The 14,929-nt window shown below is 36.6% G+C and overlaps 1 long non-coding RNA gene across 1 annotated transcript in view; it reads left to right on the top strand.

Moving 5' to 3' along the window:
• Window positions 1-14,929, top strand: part of LOC143165061 (uncharacterized) — a 28,106-nt gene that overhangs the window by 11,808 nt on the left and 1,369 nt on the right. Inside the window, exons 2-3 of the long non-coding RNA XR_012996196.1 lie at window positions 4,336-4,451; window positions 13,824-13,911. This is a non-coding gene — a long non-coding RNA (uncharacterized LOC143165061). The remainder of the gene's footprint in view (window positions 1-4,335; window positions 4,452-13,823; window positions 13,912-14,929) is intronic.

The raw sequence follows: 14,929 nt of genomic DNA, 5'->3' as shown, positions 1-14,929 counted from the left end.
CACTGAAGGTGACAGATTAACAAATCCTGACTTCGATGGTTACTATTTTTTCAGTCATATGGCAGGTCTTTATAAGGACCTTAAAATTTTCCCTATTTATAATTTGATTTCTACTCCCTAGTTTTGTTCCAGCATTTTAGTTCAACTGGTTTTATGGTTGTCCAACATAAAATATGACTACTTGGTGTATGACATGTTACCTCTGCAGTGTATGAACATATTTTGATTTCTACAGCACTGAGTCAGCATTCTGATGAGTTAGCATTTATATTCCCGACAGCTGTTTATTCCTCTCAATGTAATTTCAGAGATAAATGTCCAGAAGGGATTTGCTGCCCCAGATCTATCAGAAAACATATTTAAGATATTCTGTGGTATTTAAATCATAAAAAAAAATATTATTCAGTAATGCTAGGACAAAAAGTGTTTAATTTTTAACATTAAATAACTAATTTAAACCTTACTACATTATTTTTAAATATAATGTGGTAAAAAGTCAAAGTATTTTTATTTTCTATGCAAAATCACATCAATGGTTTCTAGGGATATTATAAATTTAAGAAACATACTGAAAATTCAAATCAGTATTTTTATTTTACTCCTTTTATTTAGAGTTAAGAAAGTAGCCTTGAGAAAAAAAGTAGATAGGAACCAGTGCACATGAAGGACCAAACTGTTCCTGGAATAGCTGATTGATTGTGTCTTACTAAAGCCATGGGACTAGTTGGCACAGTGGAACATAAATCTTGATAGAAGGCAGAACCAGTAGACAAGGATTCACTGCACTCTGAAATTCTTCAGGTGATGCTGCAGGGTTATTTTGGCAAATATGGTGTAGCCTATGATCATTCATATGCCGTCATTTTTTATCTACTTTTTTTTTTTTTTTTAGTCTTCTCGTAAAGCAATGCAGATGGCGCGGCGTAGGATAGATTTTATTTTCCTGCACCAGCCCTATAGACTCTATAGGGTGCACTACCTGTGTTACCACAGCTGCCTTATCTTTGGATTTTAATAAGAGTAAACTCTTCCTAGGAGATGTTACTTCTAAACACTCTTCTGTTAGACGTGGGTTTACAATATGGCAGGGAAATTAAAGTTACTGTTAGTGAGATTATAGAAGTGTATGTTATCTGTGCAAAAATGAAATCCAGTTCTGAATCCCATTAAATTAATGATTTTGATCATGTCTGGTGGCAATGAATTCTACAGATTACTTATGATTTTGATAAAAGAATTAAAAATAATACTTAATTGCTCTGTTCTTCTCTATTCTTCCAAACTCCGTTTTTTCTTGTCTCAGGACAAACAAAAAGTAAAAAGGGATTCTTGATACAACTTCTTTAAAAGTTCAAGTCATATCCTCTATTACTTACCTTTTGCCTTTTCCTACTCTCTAATCTAAACCAAACAGTCCCTTTTTTCAAACTCAGATAGAAAGATATCTTTGCTTATTAGAATAATAAGGTATATTGCCTAATAATTTTAATTCTATTCTTACTGATTTTTTATTTCTTCTTTTCTGCGATAGAGTAAAAGAACAGTGAACAGTGTTACAGAGGAGAGTTTTCCAATAGATTCTTTCTGCACCCTAATATTTTGTTTGCTCTTTTGGCTGCTATAGACCACCAATTATCAGTTCTTACTGAGCTTTCTATATTACTGACAAGTGCTTTTTTGTTTTTGCTCCCATGGTAACTATAAATTTAGAAATAAAGGTAATAGGCCAAATTGATTTGCAGGCAATTCCATTCATCTCAGTTATAACTGTGTCCGTAAGTGAATAGCCAAACCAGTGAATAAAACCATCATGGTTACTACTCCAGTAAAGTAAGACTTTTAAAATACAAGCAGCACTTTTGATGCTAAACTCTTTAATAAAACATCAAAACTTGAATGTTATTACCGTAGGACTTTTTTCCCAAATGTCAATAAAAGAGGTTAAACAGGAGGTGAAAATCTTCATCCATATTTACCATTAAAACTTAAGGTATGGGGCAGACTTTATTGTGAAAAGAAACTGTCTTGAATTTAAGCATTCAAGATCGGTTATATGGCTGTGACATATGCACCATAAAGAAAAATGTGTAAGTAGAAGATAATAATCTCTTTGATCTATTCATGAAAATTTTTTTGGGCCATTTCTGTACAAGTGTTGCATTGCCAATGTAGACTAATGTATAGCTTTCTCAAAAATCATTAAATTAATCTTGAGATTGGACAGTGGTTACAAATTATTTCATCCCTTCTAAAATAAATTCATAATCCTGTGTCTGCATTTGTCAGTTTTCTTCTTTGTAAAACATCTTGAAGATTGCAGTGCCTGTACTGTAATTTTGTATATGTGTGTTCAACATTCCACTTAGATTTAAAAGTGTAGTGAAGAATGGGCATCAGGGTCAATATATTTGTATAAAAGGTATTCTAAGTTTAATGGTTTGCTTTATTCCCAGATTTGTGGATAGTACAATTTCTTATTTATAGCTCAGTCTTAAAAGATGTGGAAAAAAAAGTAATTTGATTGGTTGAAATGCTGCTTTAAGTGTTTGTGTATATAGCGCTCTGTCTCTTGAGAAATCATTAGCTTGCATAGTAAACACCTACATATACTTTCACAGCAAGAACTCTAAAAACTTTGTGCTGAGACCATTGATGCAATACCCAACACAAAAGTTTCCAAAACACTGTACAATATACATTATGAATGGTACCAAAAGCAACACCAATGATTTTTTTTTCCCCCCCATAAACTGAGTATCTGTTTCTTGGTAATATTGTTAGTAGTGTTATTTGTATGACTTCAGTGCCTGGAGTTCCCGGGTGAGACTAATACGTGTGTCTTTATGGAAGTATTGTTATGACAGAAAGGTCTAAATGATGTTACTGCATATAGTTTAATACATTTTTTTTCCTCAGTGTGCAAGCAGAGCAATGCCAACAGCACGCTTAGGAGAAATATTTTTATTGCAATTTTATGATTCAGTGCTGTTGGGGTGGAGCTGTAGCAAAGAATATATAAATTTACAGAGGGGTAATTTTATAAGTACAGCCAAGTCTTAAGACAGAATGCTTCTGTGAGAAGCTTTAACTAAGATGCAGTCATTTTGTTATGATCTCTTACTCAAGGACTGGTTTAAATGTAAATTAAGTTATGGCAAGAATATATGCATATTCCAAGTGACTGATCAGCACAGTAACAGTGGGTATGCATACTACTAAGTCCACCTCCTCTCACACATACCCCTTCCCAAAACTGACACTTCCATTTTATTAATCTTTACCAAAACCCCCTCACTTTTATAAGGGGAAACTATTATAGAAGGGAAGAATCATCTTAAGATGAGAATATTGGGTGGCTGACTGGCTGGCTGGCTGGACAGGCAGCTGTAAGGTGCGATCCCTTTGTCTGTATTTGGGCTGCTATAACAATGCAAAGTGTACCTGGGAAGCATATGTAATGCAAAAAGGCTCTCTGGATAGTGAAGAGATGGCTTAATATGCATAAAGTAGCCCCATCACAGCTCCCAGCGTATGGTATTTAGCTGGATTACTGCTGTACTCTGACTCTTTCTGATGCAAAGAACAACCTTTTAGGCATACCTAGCCAAGAATAGCCAGAAATAAGTTAGAGTAGTCTGAGGCTGCACCAATTAACTGTAGAAGCCAGAAATTAGGGAAATTCAAAGATCAGAAAACATGTTTTCAAGGCCAAAAGCTACCTTCATCCTTTTTCTGGTTTTGTTGCAAGCAGAATCCAGGGAGAATAGATAACTGGGTTCTGGATATTTTGAGACCTAAGATACTGTGTCAGGAAGCATGCATAATGCATTGCTATGGTAATGGTTACCACAGTTGGTATCTTTTATGGAAAAAAAAAATTAAGTTCTATATAAGTGTAGTTAGCTTACATAAGCAACTGCTACTTTAGTCAGAAGTGCCTTTTAGTTATCTGTAATATCTTAGAACTTGTCATATTTTACATTTTGTGTAGCAAAGGTAGCAGTTTACAGCAGTGACAATTTATATAGATGAAAATGCAGGTTATTACCCTGAGCTGAGCAGGCTACTAAAGAAACAGTCTTGTCTTTACCATGATGTACTATACTTACAATACAATTAACTACAGTATCTGATAACTGCTAATGTGACAGAGTTGCAAGAAATTCTAATAACAGACTGGAAGGTACTTTCTATGGTATTTCTAAAATGGAAGTCTCCAAAATGACTTGTGAAAGACACTTGTTCTGACATCTTTATTTGCTTTTCTCTTCTCATCCTTCATTTCTTTTACACTTCTTTCCATTGCTGACTATGGCCGTGGCTTATCTGTTCCAGGTTCCAAACTGAGATGAGCAGCTTCCTGTCAAATAAGCCAATGCTACTGGACAAATTGACCTTGACATGACTGCTGCGATGCCAAAAGCCACAAGCTAACTGGTAACAATTGTTAGGTATGTCAACGCTAATTTTTATTGTTCATGCATGTCATAAAAATATCAGGTGGTAAAGAAGCACAACAGTGCAGTCCCTTGGTTCATCAAAATCTAATCCTCTTGCACCTCAGTAAACATTTGGCATCAGACATAATGTGAATAAAACCTTTTCCATATGCATATTACCTGCTGTATTAGCTCCCAATTTACAAAACATGTTTGCACTAAAAATACGTGCAATATTAGGGATGGCACCCTCACAGCAGTAATACTGGCAATGACTTGGGCATGCCAAGTAGCAGATGTTTGGAGGAAGCCAGTCAAGGTTTTGTCTCAGTAATTGTTGGCAAGAAATGGCTGTTCCCGCTTTTCTTGATCCTTGATTGCATTGGCTCGATACATCCTCTCTTGCAGAATACCCTCTATGAGGAGGTGCATAATCCATGACAATTTTCTCTTATAGATTATTCCCACATAAATTTCATCAGGAGAGCAGGATTTGTTTTGTATTTCCAATGCCACTCTGAATCATTCAGATACGGAGGAAAACATGACCATTCATGAAGGAGCTCTGTGTTTCCATACCAAGCACGTCCTTAGAAGCTCTTCTGAGGACTAACTAGTTCTCTAAATAATCCTGCGAAGTAGGAGAATGTGAGGTAGAATAAACGAGAGCACCAGGCTCCGCTTTTTTCTCTCTAGTCACTATTTTACAGAAACACCTATCCTCCCAACTTCTTTCCCCAGACAAAACATAGGAGTTTGGGAGTGGATAGGAAGGAGAGTAGTATCATTTAAGCCTGTGAGCCTACTTTCAGAATAAAGGGAATGAATTTGCACATACAGAATTGTTCTGTACAGAACGTGGGGTACAATCAATCCTGCTTTTTAAAAACACTGCATGGCATGTTTTACAGTATGGCATGCATTACAGTAATGTAAAGATGATTACAGATAAGAAATTACAAATATGTTTGAAGACTGTCGTGTCTGGATTTCAGTGATGATATTTCCTGTTCATAGTTCAAGGCATCTCATTAGAAATGGGTATATTTCTGATTCCCTACACATTTGTTTAAATATTAAAAAGTTAATGAATCACAGCAACATGAAAATCCTGCCTGATACAGCATGGACTTACTGTATTTACTAGGATTTAGAAGTGTGGTTTCTGTGAAGTGCTAGCTGGTGCATTCTGATACATGTTCTAAAAGTACAGTGGCCCTCATTTCTGTCTTTGGATGGAGCCTTTTGTTACTCTGAACTGCCTGCTCAGTGGTTGGTTGATTTCATTCATCTTACAAATTACTCACTAACAAAAAATGAATGAACAGTGGTGCATCCAAGGACCCTCTAATTTGGAGGACCTCCTCATCAGTGTCCTACTGCCATTGCCAGCCTGGCCTGGCTTTTCACCACACCAAGAAGAGCAGGAAGCTTGACAATGGGAATCCAACTCACTGTGAAGCCATTTTCTGTTCCTTATCCTGTTAAGTCGCTGAACAAAGCATAACTAGGCAAGATCTAACAGCTCCTTGGACACCTTTTAGAAGTAATGGGTGCTGTCATGTTCAGTGTACCCTACTTCAGCCTAGTTTCCCATACTGCATATCTGATCCTTTAATTATCTTTTTTCATTTTTTATCTCCTTCCATAATCTGTTTCTTTTCTGGAATAAAGAGTTCCAGCCTGCTCAATTATTTTTCCTATGGAAACCATTCCATCCCATGCGTTTGAATGTCGTTGCTGTTCTCTGAACTTTTTCCAGATCTAATGTAACATTTTCAAGATGCAGGCACCAGAACAGCACACAGTATTCCAGGTGTGAGCAAACCGTGGCATTATAGACTGGCATAATTATATTTTCTGTTTTGGTGTTTTTTCCTTTCCTAACAATTCCAAACATTTGCATTTTTGGACTGCTGCCATGCACGGACTTGATGTTCTTATGAAACTATCTATCTGTCACAATCCCAAACTTTCACTTCTGAGTGGTAACAGGCAGCTCAGAGCTCATCACTTTATTCGTAAAGCCAAGAACACTTTTGCCCACGTACATCATTTCACATTTATCTACGCTAAATTTCCTCTGCCATTTTGTTACCCAGTCACTTAGTCTTAAGGTTCATCTATAGTTCTATGCATTCAGCCCTCACGCTTCCTACATTGAGTAAATGTGTATCCTCAGCAAACTTTTCCACCTCACTGGTAAGACCTTTTTCCAAACCATTTTTGAGTTTGTTAAGAAGAATCAATCCCCTGCAGAATTCCACTGATGACTTCTCTCTGTATTATCACTATGCTCACATGGTTGCAGGTGTGAAAGGAGGCACAATTATGGTGCTGGGGAATGTGGTAGTCATCACTGGTCTATAGGGTGTTACAGAGCTGTGTGGTCCCTTAGCTCAGACTTCATGCATAAGAATCATTTGCAGTATTGTACCATGCTCTGTCTCTTGCAATGGGATCCTGCATACCAGCTAGAGCTAATCAACCTGATCTGTGACTTCTGGTTCATCTGTGCCTGACACACTGGTCAGGAAGTGAGGGGATTGTTTAGCATTTCCCTGCAGGGGAGGACTGTGCGTTTTCTGCCAAGATTCTGCATTCATTGAAGTCCTCTTGAAAGGGATTTTTTCTATATGCGGTCCAGCCCTATGGCCTTTGCCTGTCACGTGATTTGACCCCCATGTTCACCCCCATGAAACACTGGCCCAGGTTGCCCAGAGAGGTGGTGGATGCCCCGTCCCTGGAAACATTCCAGGTCAGGTTGGACGGGGCTCTGAGCAACCTGATCTAGTTGAAGATGTCCCTGCCCACGGCAGGGGGGTTGGACTAGATGACCTTTAAAGGTCCCTTCCAACCCAAACTATTCTATGATTCTGTGATTCTATGATCAGGGCATAGAAAAAGTATTTTAGAGCAAAGGAAGTTTAACAGTACACAGCCTTGTGACCCAATACGATAGGACCCAATACAGCAGTTTAGTGAGGCAACTATGTAAAAGAGGAGTAGAAAGTCTATGGAAATGTGATTTGGTTTGATATACACATGCAAGAAAAGGAACCATATATAATCTGTTGGAAGTGAGTGAGTATACCAGCAGCAGTTAGTAAAACAGATAAAACCTGAACATTTAAATGGCTATTGTTTTTTATTTGGTTTGGACTTCATGGGCTTGATTTACCACTACAGTGCACTTAATTTTTGTTTGCATATGGGAAAGTGGGTATGAATGTTTCCAAGTCAGCAAGGAATCATCTCCAAATTACTGAAGTGTGAAAATTACCGTATCTCCGAATTTGGGCTTGTACTCTTCATTGGGTTGTGTTTGGATGCCGTTTGTTTCTATCTGGGGAGCACAGACTCTCAAAGAGTATTTTGTTTACCACATGCAATGAAGGAAAGGCAGTATTTGTCACTATGCCATTGAAAAATCATAGTTACAATTGTATTGGTTGGTAAGGAACATAGACTCATTAAGTGATACTAGCGCATCAAAGCAAGAAATGCTTCTAAACCTCTTATGTGTATCCTCTATGTTTTTGTGTGTGTGTGTGTGTATCATGTCCAGGAAAACTGGGCAAACAAATCATCACTACTAAATGTTATGACATTGTCACAATTCTAAATAATCATTCACAGCAATAATTTCAAATAGGTAGCCAAGCAATTTTTTAACAACTGTGATATATTACCATCTAGTGGCCAAATTGAACAGGACTTTATCAGAGACTGGTACCTTACGTTTTCAGTATTAACTGCCAAATGCTGCAAAGTTGCTGCTTGAGTTTATTATTATTATGGTGCAGAAAGCATCCTTCTACTTTTAATAGATATGTAACTTGCTGGATAACCTTGCAAATCTAAATATAACAAGGCTACTTATTGTCCTGGCTTGTGCACCCAGCTTCTTCTCAGACACAGCTTTTTGAATCCTGTGATTTTGATTGGGGAGAACAGAAGATACTTGAAAAGTGTTCATTATACAAAATAGAATCATAGTTTACAAATGCCAAGTAAAGTCAGATGCAAATGAAAAACTTCTTGAAAGCATCAGTGGTGTACTTCACTTACATGGAAACTAAGTGACAGAAATATTGTGATCATTAAAAGACATCATGACACTGATAATTATAACCTGTATTTGTTGAATGATTGATTCAGTTGTTCCTCAGCAGAAGGGCTTCCTTCTTGGTCACTCATCTGACAGGTTTCATGCAGCTCCATCTCTGATACAGCCCTCAGTTTTGTTTGCTCTGATAACGCTGGGAAACGTCTACGCATACGGTCTGGATAACAATAAAGAAATTTCTCTAATAGCTGATACATAGTTCAAAATAACACCTACAGTTTGATGTAATTCTGTCTGTGATGTTGCATTTGGGTAAGTGGCTGTTTTAGGTAAACATAATTTCTTTTGACCTTTTATAGATAAAGTTGTTTCCATATTCATATTACCAATAGACTTGAGAGGTACAGGTCAGACAATTTATAGGAATTTTGGAAATAAACCTGAAGTTCTTACTCCATATAAACTCCTGCCTGGCCAATGAAGAATTAATTTCCTGCTGTATCATATGGACAAGTAACAACCAAATGTTTCTCCTCATGGAGTCACTGGGAGCTTTGCTTTATACTATAATGAGAATCTTAGAAGAGAAGAGTAGAAGAATCAAGTCACTCGTGTTTTGAAGAATAAATACTGCTATAACACCCCTTAAATTACTGTGGGTGTAATTCTTTGAAATAATAAGACGAAAGAGTTCAAAGTGGTGTTAAATCAACTGTGTGCAAGCGACAGTACATCATTGGCCACATTTCACTAGCAGAGTTTACAGTTTTTGCAGTGAACTACATTAGTCCAGAGACTGAGTGACCTCTTGGAACCATGCCACATTTCCATCACCTGTCAAATGGTTCTTTCTGTAGGGCATGAAGACAATGGAAACACGTTAAAATACCCGTATCTGCCAACGTGGGCACGTCCAGAAAACAGAAATTGGCCCCTGCTGTACATGCAGTTGATCAATAACGGGGATTGATTCTACTCTGTGTGTTCAGTCAGCCTGCCATAAAGAGTCTCTTTAACAAGTACAGTGGGCAGGATGGCACACAACTGCTATATTAGCTGGGGTGTTGAAGCCACATAGCACAGGCATAGCAACTTCTCATCATGCATCTAGACAGTATTCTTTCCATTTTGATTCCTTTGTCCTATCAATCAGCTTTTATAAGGTGAAGAAGGAAATTATTTTAATGGAAATAATAAACAATGCTCTTTTTCATCATACCTTTCTGTGTACCTTGTGACAGGGTTTATCAAAATCAATCTATAAAAATCCACAATGCATGAAAATCCGTAATGCATAATCCATTTAATTGAATCTGCAACATATGCGTGCGTGAATTTAAACAGATTATGTGCATGAATTAATGTGAATATATAGCATGTGTTTTTCTTTGCCTGCTATCCAGTAGATTATTATTAGCAATAACAGATTCTAAAACTAGCTTTGCACATTTGATGTATGCTACTGGGGGAGGGGAAGGAGGAAAGAGTGTAATAGTGGCTGAGCTAAGGCAGCCCGAGGCATTTTTCTGCCTACACAAGGCACAGAGAGACAGAATGGACTGGGGATGCTGTTCCAACAGTATCCTTTACTCTTTTGGAAATGTGCAGCATTGGCTTTCTCCTTTTTTCTCAGTATCTACTATAATGTTGTCAGGAAGACAGAGTCCTTGACTTGCACCCAACTGCCGAGGCCATCACCCTTTATAACAGTACTACCCCCCAAACCTTCTACCACCAGAAGATTTAAGTCTGTTCCGTGACAGGCCCCTGCAAGAAATGTTTAGGTGGTATAGAATAAAAATCTCCCTGCGCTGTCTCTGCGGTTAATTCAGAGGAAGCCAAAACTTCATTCCAAAATGCGTATTCTGAACAACCTGGATTTATAATGTATTTATAATCCATTGTATTTATATTTGTATGTTGTTTTTTTTTTTAAATGATAGTGTAAAGAGGCCCTAAGTAGCCTTTGCATAATGTGGTTGCCCATGAAGTACATTCTACATGTATTAAAATCCATAACAACATTTGTGAACCTCCTTCGATTTTCTTGTAACTGCCATAAAACCATACTGTAAATTGTTCTTGAAAAGATACACTAAATGGGCATCTGTTCGTAAGTAAATTATGGTAAAATATCTGTTGCCTTCTTGAGTAATTGGATCTCTGTCAATTTTAAAAGTAATCAGGTTTTCAAGAGAGGACACAGACTACAGCTATTTTAAAGGTCAGAATTGTTTTAGATTTTAATTTTTCTTATTTAATTCATTAAAATTCTTACAGTACTCAGACTTACTGGTTTTTATTTATAAATAGTTGTAATACTAAGGTGTTTAAACCTATTACTGAACGGATTGGTAGAAGACATGACTATTTTAATTAAATTCTAAAAGGACATTCTGTATATAACCTTTGAGCACAACCCTGCAGTCATTGCTGAGAAAACTCTAGCTGACTTGAAAGAATCAAATTTGGAATATAACAGACACAAAAAATAAAAATAGGTCACTAGGATATAATTGTAAACACTCTGCACATATTTTTTCACACTACCTTTGCTAATACCTAGTAAAACATTGTTTCTCAAATAGGTATGAATAGTGCCTGATGTCGAAATAACATTTTGATTAACTTCAATTGTATTGTTGATATTTAGTAATGCAATCTTTTCATGCAGTTGTTTACAGATAGGTGTAGTAAATAATGTGACTTACAAGAAAAATGTGAAAGGGATCAATTACTCAGGCACTATGCGTACAGAACTTCTCAATCTATTTTTAAATATTTCAGAAATGGGAAGGAAAGTAAAAGATCAGTGTTACATTTCTGAGCTAAGCGTTATCAGTAGTACTTAGGAATCCTTTTCCCTATCCTGACTCTTATTCATTAGTAGCAGCAATGTTAATATACAGTATTTTGCTACCAGTTTAAATGTTCAAAGTATAACAATAACATATATTTGTTTAATAAATTTTCCTTCCCATTATTTTCTCTTTTATAACAAAGAACCTAAAGACAGCAAATACTCTCTCGTTTAGTGCAAGAGAGAAAGTAAACACTAATTATAGCAAATAACTATTAGTGTCAAAGGATTCCAAGACATTACCAATATACACTTAAGCATTTCAGAGCAGACAGTGACCTTACCTTCATAGCCAAGGAGAAAGCATGTCAGCAAGTTAGGACAGACCTCCTCCAAAATGGAACAAAAAGCAGAGAAAGCACTTGGGCCTTTTAAAGAGAGTTTATCTAAAAAATACTCAGTTCTCTTCTTGCAGCTCTCCTGGGACCAAATGTCTTTGTATTCCTCCAAGGAAAAGACTCTCTTGTAAACCAAATATGACAGCACTTTGTTCACATCCAGCTCTTCCAGTATTTTCTCCCTCTGATTGCTTGGGATTTCAGAAAGCCACTTATTCCTGTTTTCATTTTCTCTTTTGGTAGGTTTTGCACAGTTATAAAACCAAGATTTGGCTGTTCCTCCAAACATTTTGATATTTAAATAGAAAATAGAAAATTCTACTTCTGCATTTATTTTGCAGTATTCAGTATGCAAAGTAAACATAATGTGGATGGATAGAATGCAAATACATACTGCTGTCTGTAATTATTGTAATTCTAATGCAATAAAGAAGGCCTCCATACAAATTATAAAGAAATCTAGCTCAGTGCCTGCAGCCTCCTAAGAGGATTACATTACACTAATTAGCCTTTTACAACTGTTAACAGCTTCTGAACCGTAATGATGAGACTGAGAATTGCTTAGTTACTGTTACTTTTTAATTCTGTAACTGATCTTCAAAGCTATCCCTTTGCAAAAAGTAATTCATTCAAGAAGACAGCTGATCAAACTGAAATAATCTGTACAGGCTGGTACAGGACATAAAATAAAGTGTCTTCTGTACACTTTAATTTTGTATTCCCCAGAGGCCATACCCAAACTACAGTATAAATACCCTCCACTTCTTATTCTTTCATAAAATATTAGCTTTACAATGCAATGGAATGATACATTTAGAAAGCATGTTTCTGTAAATATATTGTAATCCTATACGCAAAAGGTAAAAAAAAGGTTACAGAATAAGACCTTTTTCGTGAAGGTAAATATGTCACTGTTAAGAGTAACCACATTTCTGCATGTTTAGATTTTTAAGTTATGTCCAAGCAAAATAAAACACCATATAGCATCCATTTCATGAACCAGGCTTAACAGTGGAGATTACTGCAATCCTAGTGGAGGTGTTCTGCCACTGATAATCATTCATTGAGGATCACACATTACATAACCTCCCTTACGCAAATGCTGCTTAATACATGGACTTTTTGGTCTTGTTTTCGTACTTTCTGTCAACATAAATTCCCTGTATAGAAAAGCTATGAGTACTTCCTGCCTCCTCCTCCTCCTGTTTCTTAGTCTATTTTTTCTATTTCCATTACTTCCAACTGATATTGCATCCATGGCCTCACTCGTGTGGCCTTATCTGCAGTTTTCCTAAGGGTACTTTACCTACTGTGCAGCAAACAAAAATATTTTGCCAAGCTTTTAGGAAAAAAAGTTTTATAATGTTTTCAGTCATTATGCTCTTAAGATGCAACCACTGTATCCTCCTATCAGGCTGCTTCTGTTTCTGCAATTTCAAGTATTCATCAGTCAGCATTAAGGTTGACCACTGACCATATAATAATTTAGGAATTTTATTGTGTATATCGCCATCCAAACAATTAACTAGCCAGGCTTCACAGAATTGTTAGGAAGCATTGCCTGTCACCTTGTGGTTATTTGTAGATATAACAAGCCTCGTACATGACACATTATCTGGAGTAAGGACGAGTGGAATTAGGTGTTATTTTAAACCGTATTAATGGTCCTGGTTTAGAATGTTATGGCTTATTGACCATAGCAGTGAGATTCTCGTGCTGCTTCTGTAATCATCTTGAATCTACTCAGGTAGAGCTACCTATGCATCGCGTGGCATCACACACCACAGGAAAGATGACCCACTTGGGGGAAGATACGTGGTGAAAAGCATCTATTATCCTATTAGTCAGGTAGTACAGCTAACCAAGGGTAATACGCAGTAGGCAGAGAAAGTAGCCAACCTATCTGAAAGGCCTGGCACATCTTCTAGGCAACATTTAAAAGTAAGGGCTCCTTTATAAGCCTAATTCTTAAGATTCCTTTTGATTTTTAAACCTCCATAGGGGTAGTCTACCCCCCCATTCTTTCCATATTCTCAATGAAACCTCATGCTTTTTTTTTTTCTCCAAGTTGTTTCTCTCTCAGAAGTTCTACTAATATTAATACCGCAATATCTCAGCAGGTAAAAGATCCTGATAAAGCCTGGCGCTCCACATGTTAGACAGCATCTTATGAATCAGCCTTCTCAGCCACTATAACTTCTGATGGTAAGTTTTTCCATTACTTCAATAAATGCTAGAGCCAGCCCAAAGTTACAGGTTTTGGGTTCATAAGACAGTGCCCAAAGACGAGATACAGAGGATGTAACCTGAATACATTTCTCAGAGTTTAACCTCAAAACTAAATCTGTGTTTATTTTATTGTGCTGATAACACTGATTGTCATCAGTATCCTAAATGGAGTAATAAATTCTGCACAGTAGTGAATTTAGAAGTTAAAAAAACAGGTAACCTGTCAGATTAATAATGAAATGAATTTTTAAAGGAAGCTACAGTGTATGTCCTATTTTTACATGTCCATGGCAGTTCTGCCCATGACAGTCCATCCTCGAAGAAGAGTGACCTTGTTATAATAATTGATAGACATAGGTGTTGGCAAGTTGCATCTCTTCAGAAAAGTAAGGAAGAATTGGTGCAAATGAAAAATGTACATCGGTATCAGTTTGCTGAGGGATATTCTTAATATACCTTAAATAACAAAACTAGTTTTAAAAAAAAGCATTAAAAAGTTTAGCTGGGGCAGAATGACTAGAAGAATTAACTACAAAGCTGTTAGAAAATTCTGGGCATTCGTGGGAGAAAAAACAGTACTCTGCAATGAAAATGCAAAAAAAGGTTGGTGTAATATGAACTGGTTAATATAGACAGTGAATTGTACTACACACAGCGGTCATCCAGGGTAATGGGAGACATAAATGACAGCTTGAAATTTGTGAGTGTACAGTATAGGAGTGTCTTTAGGCTCCATGCACTGAATATGTTACAGGTTTTTTTCTAAAGCAGTACAGTGTTTTGACCCAGAAATGTCCCCATTATTTTTGTTGGCAAAAGAATATATTCTTTTAATCTCAAATATGTTTTTATAAAATCTTAAAACCTCAAAGAAAAATGGGTGATATCATAGGAAATGTATCAAATTGTGGACAAATACAAAACTTGACTATCTTCTCACATACCATCTAGTTATTTCCAGTTGTGTAAACTGGAGAATAAAATGCTAAAATTC

This window comes from Aptenodytes patagonicus, chromosome 10, assembly GCF_965638725.1.
Source record: "Aptenodytes patagonicus chromosome 10, bAptPat1.pri.cur, whole genome shotgun sequence".
Taxonomy (NCBI): Eukaryota; Metazoa; Chordata; class Aves; order Sphenisciformes; family Spheniscidae; genus Aptenodytes; species Aptenodytes patagonicus.
The sequence above is the reverse complement of the archived record's forward strand: the minus strand, read 5'-3'. Positions and strand labels throughout refer to the sequence as shown.